At 48.6% G+C, this 8,617-nt stretch overlaps 1 pseudogene; it reads right to left on the reverse strand.

Moving 5' to 3' along the window:
• LOC115125393 (tripartite motif-containing protein 46-like) overlaps positions 1 to 7,605 on the reverse strand; it is a 27,817-nt pseudogene extending 20,212 nt beyond the window's left edge.
• Positions 7,606 to 8,617: the final 1,012 nt, after the last annotated feature.

Below are 8,617 nucleotides of genomic sequence, written 5' to 3' on the forward strand. Positions count from 1 at the left end.
AGGTGAGAAGGAGAGGGGGTATGAGAGGTGAGAAGGAGAGGGGGGGTATGAGAAGTGAGAAGCAGAGGGGGTATGAGAGGTGAGAAGGAGAGGGGTATGAGAGGTGAGAGGTGTGAAAGGTGAGAAGGAGAGGGGGGGGTATGAGAGGTGAGAAGGAGAGGGGCTATGAGAGGTGAGAAAGAGAGGGGGTGTGAGAAGGAGAGGGGGTATGAGAGATGAGAAGGAGAGGGGGTGTGAGAGGTGAGAAGGAAAGAAGGAGAGGGGGTATGAGAGGTGAGGAGAGAAGGAGAGGGGTATGAGAAGGAGAGGGGGTATGAGAGGTGAGAAAGAGAGGGGGTTAGAGAGGTGAGAAGGAGAGGGGGTGAGAAAGAGAGGGGTTAGAGAGGTGAGAAGGAGAGGGGGTATGAGAGGTGAGAAGGAGAGGGGGTATGAGAAGTGAGAAGCAGAGGGGGTATGAGAGGTGAGAAGGAGAGGGGGGTATGAGAGGTGAGAAGGAGAGGGGTATGAGAGGTGAGAAGGAGAGGGGGTATGAGAGGTGAGAAGGAGAGGGGGTATGAGAGGTGAGAAAGAGAGGGGGTGTGAGAAGGAGAGGGGTATGAGAGATGAGAAGGAGAGGGGGTGAGAGGTGAGAAGGAGAGGGGGTATGAGAGGTGAGAAGGAGAGCAGGAGAGGGGGTATGAGAATGAGAGGGGGTATGAGAGGTGAGAAAGAGAGGGGGTTAGAGAGGTGAGAAGGAGAGGGGGGGGTGAGAAGGAGAGGGGGTTAGAGAGGTGAGAAGGAGAGGGGGTATGAGAAGTGTGAAGCAGAGGTTGTATGAGAGGTGAGAAGGAGAGGGGTATGAGAGGTGAGAAAGAGAGGGGTGTGAGAAGGAGAGGGGGCATGAGAGATGAGAAGGAGAGGGGTATGAGAGGTGAGAAGGAAAGGGGGGTGTGAGAAGGAGAGGGGGTGTGAGAGGTGAGAAGGAGAGGAGGTATGAGAGGTGAGAAGGAGAGGGAGTATGAGAGGTGAGAAGGAGAGAAGGAGAGAAGGAGAGGGGGTATGAGAGGTGAGAAGGAGAGGGGTGTGAGAGGTGAGAAGGAGAGGGGGTATGAGAGGTGAGAAGGAGAGAAGGAGAGGGGTATGAGAGGTGAGAAGGAGAGGGGGTATGAGAGGTGAGAAGGAGAGGGGGTATGAGAGGTGGGAAGGAGAGGGGGTATGAGAGGAGAAGCAGAGGGGGTATGAGAGGTGAGAAGGAGAGGGGGTATGAGAGGTGAGAAGGAGAGGGGGTGTGAGAGGTGAGAAGGAGAGGGGGTGTGAGAGGTGAGAAGGAGAATGAGAGGTGAGAAGGAGAGAAGGAGAGTGGGTATGAGAGGTGAGAAGGAGAGGGGGTATGAGAGGTGGGAAGGAGAGGGGGTATGAGAGGTGAGAAGGAGAGAAGGAGAGAATGAGAGGGGGTATGAGAGGTGAGAAGGAGAGGGGGCATGAGAGGTGAGAAGGAGAGGGGTGTGAGAGGTGAGAAGGAGAGGGGGTATGAGAGGTGATAAGGAGAGAAGGAGAGTGGGTATGAGAGGTGAGAAGGAGAGGGGGTATGAGAGGTGGGAAGGAGAGGGGTATGAGAAGTGAGAAGCAGAGGGGGTATGAGAGGTGAGAAGGAGAGGGGGTATGAGAGGTGAGAAGGAGAGGGGGGTATGAGAGGTGAGAAGGAGAGGGGGTATGAGAGGTGAGAGGGTATGAGAGGTGAGAAGGAGAGGGGTATGAGAGGTGAGAGGGTATGAGAGGTGAGAAGGAGAGGGGGTATGAGAGGTGAGAGGGTATGAGAAGTGAGAAGCAGAGGGGGTATGAGAGGTGAGAAGGAGAGGGGTATGAGAGGTGAGAGGGTATGAGAGGTGAGAAGGAGAGGGGGTATGAGAGGTGAGAGGGTATGAGAGGTGAGAAGGAGAGGGGGTATGAGAGGTGAGAGGGTATGAGAGGTGAGAAGGAGAGGGGTATGAGAGGTGAGAAGGAGAGGGGGTATGAGAGGTGAGAAGGAGAGGGGATATGAGAGGTGAGAAGCAGAGGGGGTATGAGAGGTGAGAAGGAGAGGGGGTATGAGAGGTGAGAAGGAGAGGGGGTATGAGAGGTGAGAAGCAGAGGGGGTATGAGAGGTGAGAAGGAGAGGGGGTATGAGCTAAATGTGCCACTGTACGGTCTGTTCTGTTCTGTCCTGTTCTGCTCTGCCTTCAGAAGTATGCTTTTTTAAATGTTATCCAACTTCCTGACCTGGATCCTTCAGCTGTGTTCTGTGTTCCTGCAGACTGCACTGTTTATACTTCCAGTGAGCTATGGACTCTCAACAAGCCCAGTCTTTACCGACAGAGACAACCCAGCCTCCAGGGGAGAGAGAACAGCTGCAGCAAACTCCTCTGAAACTGCTGCATCTCAAACAATGGATATTATATCTCTCTCCCTCTCTCTCTCTCTCTCTCTCTCTCTCTCATCCCAATTATTTTCCACTCTCTCCCTATACCTCTCCCAAATCTCTCTTCCATTCTCTATGTGAATCTCAGTAGTCTACAAAGGCCTCCTCTCTTCCTCTCTTTCAGATCACTACTAATGAAGGAAAGGAAACAAGGAAAGGAGGCTATTTATGAGAATCACAATGTCTATGTGTTTGTCTCTCGAAGCGTTCAGAACCTCAACTTGTTGTTCAGAAAGTCCATTTAACGTTTGTGTGAATTATAAACTCACCTCAGCTTCCCAGTTCCCACACACTCAGCTGGTTAGGCCCTGCTTAAGGAGAGGGGGGGTTCTCCCCGTACCAAAATCAATGATTTTCTGTCCCATTTATAAAGCACTATTGACTTTTCCTTCTTTCTGTGCTTATCTTTATTTCCTGCAGGATTGGTTCAGAACCTACATTCCTCTGTAAGTAAGCAACTCTCTCTACGTGTCTGTCTGTCTGTCTGTCTGTCTGTCTGTCTGTCTGTCTGTCTGTCTGTCTGTCTGTCTGTCTGTCTGTCTGTCTGTCTGTCTGTCTGTCTGTCTGTCTGTCTGTCTGTCTGTATGTCTGTCTGTCTGTCTGTCTGTCTGTCTGTCTGTCTGTCTGTCTGTGTCTGTCTGTGTGTGTGTGTGTATGTGTGTGTGTGTTTGTACCTCTCTACAATGCGTTCCAATGTGAGATTCCTGAGGCAATTGGTCAGTCCTCTCTCCCCCAGCTCCACCTCCTTGTGACAGGACGGACAGGGGAACAGCATGGGGGCAGGAGACATGTCCTTACGACGACGCACGGGGTACGTCCCAAAACCTAAGAGGTGGGGGGAGGAGGGGGTAAGTTTGGAGAGGGAGAGAGGAGACAGCGTGAGACAGAAAGTAATCAGTATGAGTGTGATAGTTCCATCACAGTTTGATAGAACTAGAGTCATACTGTTCTATCCCCTGACTGCACTGCACACTACATGCTGACACAGACAGAAACTGCTGCTTTACACCTAGAACACCTGCTAGTTCACACACACACACACACACACACACACACACACACACACACACACACACACACACACACACACACACACACACACACACACACACACACACACACACACACACACACACACACACACACACACACACACACACACACACACACACACACACACACACACACTACTGCCCCCTAACTCTCTCTCTCAACATCTTTGAAGTGTTATGATGTATGAACCAGTCATATAAACTGCATCTACAAAACATTAACAACACCTGCTCATTCCCTGACATAGAGTGACCAGGTGAATCCAGGTGAAAGCTATGATCCCTTATTGTAGATGAAGGGGAGGAGACAGGTTAAATAAGGATTGTAAATCCTTGAGACAACTGAGACATGGATTGTGTATGTGTGCCATCCAGAGGGTGCATGAACAAGACAAAGGATTTTAGTGCCTTTGAACCGGGTCTGGTAGTAGGTGTCAGGCGCACCAGTTTGTGTCAAGAACTGCAACGTTGCTGGGTTTTTACGCTCAACAGTTTCCTGTGTGTATCAAGTCTGGTCCATCACCCAAAGGACATCCAGCCAACTTGACACAAAAGTGGAAAGCATTGGAGTCAACATAAGCCAGCATCCAAGTGAAATGCTTTGGACACCTTGAATTGAGGCTGTTCTGAGGGCAAAAGAGGGTTCCTAATGTTTAACTCTGTGTATATAGAGAGTTGGACCATTGCAGTTGAACGTTCCGAGAGCGACTCTTTCTCCTACATACAGTTGAAATCTGAAGTTTACATACATTTAGGTTGGAGTCATTAAAACTCGTTTTTCAACCACTCCACAAATGTCTTGTTAACAAACTGTAGTTTTGGCAAGTCGGTTAGGACATCTACTTTGTGCATGACAAGTCATTTTTCCAACAATTGTTTCCAGACAGATTATTTCACTTATAATTCACTGTATCCCAATTCCAGTGGGTCAGTAGTTTACATACACTAAGTTGACTGTACCTTTAAACAGCTTGGGAAATTCCAGAAAATGATGTCATGGCTTTAGAAGCTTCTGATAGGCTCATTGACATCATTTGAGTCAATTGAAGGTGTACCTGTGGATGTATTTCAAGGCCTACCTTCAAACTCAGTGCCTATTTGCTTGACATCATTGAAAAATCAAAATAAATCAGCAAAGACCTCAGAAAACAAAAAATTGTAGACCTCCACAAGTCTAGTTCATCCTTGGGAGCAATTTCCAAACACCTGAAGGTACCACGTTCATCTGTACAAACAATAGTACGCCATTATAAACACCATGGGACCACGCAGCCGTCATAGCGCTCAGGAAGGAGACGCGTTCTGTCTCCTAGAGATGAACGTACTTTGGTGCGGAAAGTGCAAATCAATCTCAGAACAACAGCAATGACCCCAAGCAAACTTCGAAAGTTGTGGCAAAACAGCTTAAGGACAACAAAGTCAAGGTATTGGAGTTGCCATCACAAAGCCCTGACCTCAATCCCATAGAAAATGTGTTGGCAGAACTGAAAACGCGTGTGTGAGCAAGGAGGCCTAAAAACCTGACTCAGTTACACCAGCTCTGTCAGGGGGAATGGGCCAAAATTCACCCAACTTACATAAGCTTTTGGAAGGATACCCGAAACGTTTGACCCAAGTTAAACAATTTAAAGGCAATGATACCAAATACTAATTGATTGTATGTAAACTTCTGACCCACTGGGAATGTGATGAAATAAAAGCTGAAATAAATAATTCTCTCTACTATTATTTTGACATTTCACATTCTTAAAATATAGTGGTGATCCTAACTGACCTAAGACAGGGAATTTTTACGAGGATTAAATGTCATGAATTGTGAAAAACTGAGTTCAAACTTATTTGGCTAAGGTGCATGTAAACTTCCGACTTCAACTGTAGCTATTACTAAGTGAAAATTGACACTTCCAAATTGTGTTGTTTATTTCAGATAGATTTCCAAACCAACGAAGACACACCAACACCGTACAGACTTGGATGCACATTATGCAGAATGGTAATCAATAAAAACCTATTTTAAATTGTCAGTTGTGTTTTGTTTGTTTACAGCGGGTCATTTCATAGGGAACTGGAGGAGCTCTCCTATTGTTACATCATCAACGTTTAGACAATAAATACGCTCACATGGCAGATGTTCTGAAACCTGGCTGAACTGTTTGATATACAGTACCAGTACAAAGTATAGACACTGGCAGCTTCATTAAATAGTACCCGCAAAACACCAGTCTCAACGTCAACAGTGAAGAGGCGACTCCAGGATGCTGGCCTTCTAGGCAGAGTTCCTCTGTCCAGTGTCTGTGTTCTTTTGCCCATCTTAATCTTTTCTTTTTATTGGCCAGTCTGAGATATGGCTTTTTCTTTGCAACTCTGCCTAGAAGGTCCGCATCCAGAAGTCGCCTCTTCACTGTTGACGTTGAGACTGGTGTTTTGCGGGTACTATTTAATGAAACTGCCAGTTGAGGACTTGAGGCGTCTGTTTCTCAAACTAGACATTCTAATGTACTTGTCCTCTTGCTCAGTTGTGCACCGGGGCCTCCCACAACTCTTGCTATTCTGGTTTGAGACAGTTTGCGCTGTTTTGTGAAGGGAGTAGTGCACAGCGTTGTACGAGATCTTCAGTGTCTTGGCAATTTCTCGCATGGAATAGCCTTCATTTCTCAGAACAAGAATAGACTGATGAGTTTCAGAAGAAAGGGGCTTTGTTTCTGGCCATCATGAGCCTGTAATCGAACCCACAAATGCTAGGGTCAGTTTGTTATATCTGGAGTACTTCTCCTGTCCTATTCGGTGTCCTGTGTGAATCTAAGTGTGCGTTCTCTAATTCTCTCCTTCTCTCTTTCTTTCTCTCTCTCGGAGGACCTGAGCCCTAGGACCATGCCCCAGGACTACCTGACATGATGACTCCTTGCTGTCCCCAGTCCACCTGGCCGTGCTGCTGCTCCAGTTTCAACTGTTCTGCCTTATTATTATTTGACCATGCTGGTCATTTATGAACATTTGAACATCTTGGCCATGTTCTGTTATAATCTCCACCCGGCACAGCCAGAAGAGGACTGGCCACCCCACATAGCCTGGTTCCTCTCTAGGTTTCTTCCTAGGTTTTGGCCTTTCTAGGGAGTTTTTCCTAGCCACCGTGCTTCTACACCTGCATTGCTTGCTGTTTGGGGTTTTAGGCTGGGTTTCTGTACAGCACTTTGAGATATCAGCTGATGTACGAAGGGCTATATAAATACATTTGATTTGATTTGATGCTCCAGATACTCAACTAGTCTAAAGAAGGCTAATTTTATTGCATCTTTAATCAGCACAACAGTTTTCAGCTGTATTAACATAATTGCAAAAGGGTTTTCTAATGATCAATTAGCCTTTTAAAATGATAACCTTGGATTAGCTAACACAACGTGCCATTGGAACACATGGTTGCTGATAATGGGTGTGATGGTGATGGTTGCTGATAATGGGTGTGATGGTGATGGTTGCTAATAATGGGCCTCTGTACGCCTATGTAGATATTCCACTAAAAATCAGCCGTTTCCAGCTACAATAGTCATTTACAACATTAACAATGTCTACACTGTATTTCTGATCAATTTGATGTTATTTTAATGGACAAAAAATGTAGGCACTGGCACACAAGTGAGATCGACATCAGCATTCACACACACACACTAACCCACCTGGTCTGAGGACACGGTCCAGGCGGTCGGTGGTCTTGGGCGGGGGCCTGCGTGCCCCGCGCGGGGAGCGTGTGTTGGGGGAGGCGGCCGGGGAGTTGGGCTCTGGGGGGAGGTCTGGGGCAGGGTATCCTCTCTGGATTAACACCTCAGCAGCACACAGCAGACACACACTGTGCTGGCACGGCAGGATGATGGGCTGCTTCACCATCTCAGTACACACCGGGCAATGCAGCTCCCGCTCCATACTCTTCATGTTAGACTGGAGGACGAGAGAGGAAGGGAGGGGGGATGAGGGGTTGGAGATAGAAGAGAGACGGGGAGAGGAGTTAGAGGAGCAGGGATAAGGGGTTGGAGATAGTAGAGAGACGGGAGAGGAGTTAGAGGAGCAGGGATAAGGGGTTGGAGATAGTAGAGAGACGGGGAGAGGAGTTAGAGGAGCAGGGAGGGGGATAAGGTGTTGGAGATAGTAGAGAGACGGGGAGAGGAGTTAGAGGAGCAGGGAGGGGGGATAAGGGGTTGGAGATAGTAGAGAGACGGGGAGAGGAGTTAGAGGAGCAGGGAGGGGGATAAGGGGTTGAGATAGTAGAGAGACGGGGAGAGGAGTTAGAGGAGCAGGAGGGAGGATAAGGGGGTTGGAGATAGTAGAGAGACAGGGAGAGGAGTTAGAGGAGCAGGAAGGGGATAAGGGGTTGGAGATAGTAGAGAGACAGGGAGAGGAGTTAGAGGAGCAGGGAGGGAGGATAAGGGGTTGGAGATAGTAGAGAGACAGGGAGAGGAGTTAGAGGAGCAGGGAGGGGGATAAGGGGTTGGAGATAGTAGAGAGACGGGGAGAGGAGTTAGAGGAGCAGGGAGGGGGATAAGGGGTTGGAGATAGTAGAGAGACGGGGAGAGGAGTTAGAGGAGCAGGGAGGGGGGATAAGGTGTTGGAGATAGTAGAGAGACAGGGAGAGGAGTTAGAGGAGCAGGGAGGGGGGATAAGGTGTTGGAGATAGTAGAGAGACAGGGAGAGGAGTTAGAGGAGCAGGGAGGGAGGATAAGGGGTTGGAGATAGTAGAGAGACAGGGAGAGGAGTTAGAGGAGCAGGAAGGGGGATAAGGGGTTGGAGATAGTAGAGAGACAGGGAGAGGAGTTAGAGGAGCAGGGAGGGAGGATAAGGGGTTGGAGATAGTAGAGAGACAGGGAGAGGAGTTAGAGGAGCAGGGAGGGGGGATAAGGGGTTGGAGATAGTAGAGCGACAGGGAGAGGAGTTAGAGGAGCAGGGAGGGGGGATAAGGGATTGGAGATAGTAGAGAGATGGGGAGAGGAGTTAGAGGAGCGGGGATAAGCGGTTGGAGATAGTAGAGAGACGGGGAGAGGAGTTAGAGGAGCAGGGAGGGGGATAAGGGGTTGGAGATAGTAGAGAGACAGGGAGAGGAGTTAGAGGAGCAGGGAGGGGGATAAGGGGTTGGAGATAG

This window comes from Oncorhynchus nerka, linkage group LG14, assembly GCF_034236695.1.
Source record: "Oncorhynchus nerka isolate Pitt River linkage group LG14, Oner_Uvic_2.0, whole genome shotgun sequence".
Taxonomy (NCBI): Eukaryota; Metazoa; Chordata; class Actinopteri; order Salmoniformes; family Salmonidae; genus Oncorhynchus; species Oncorhynchus nerka.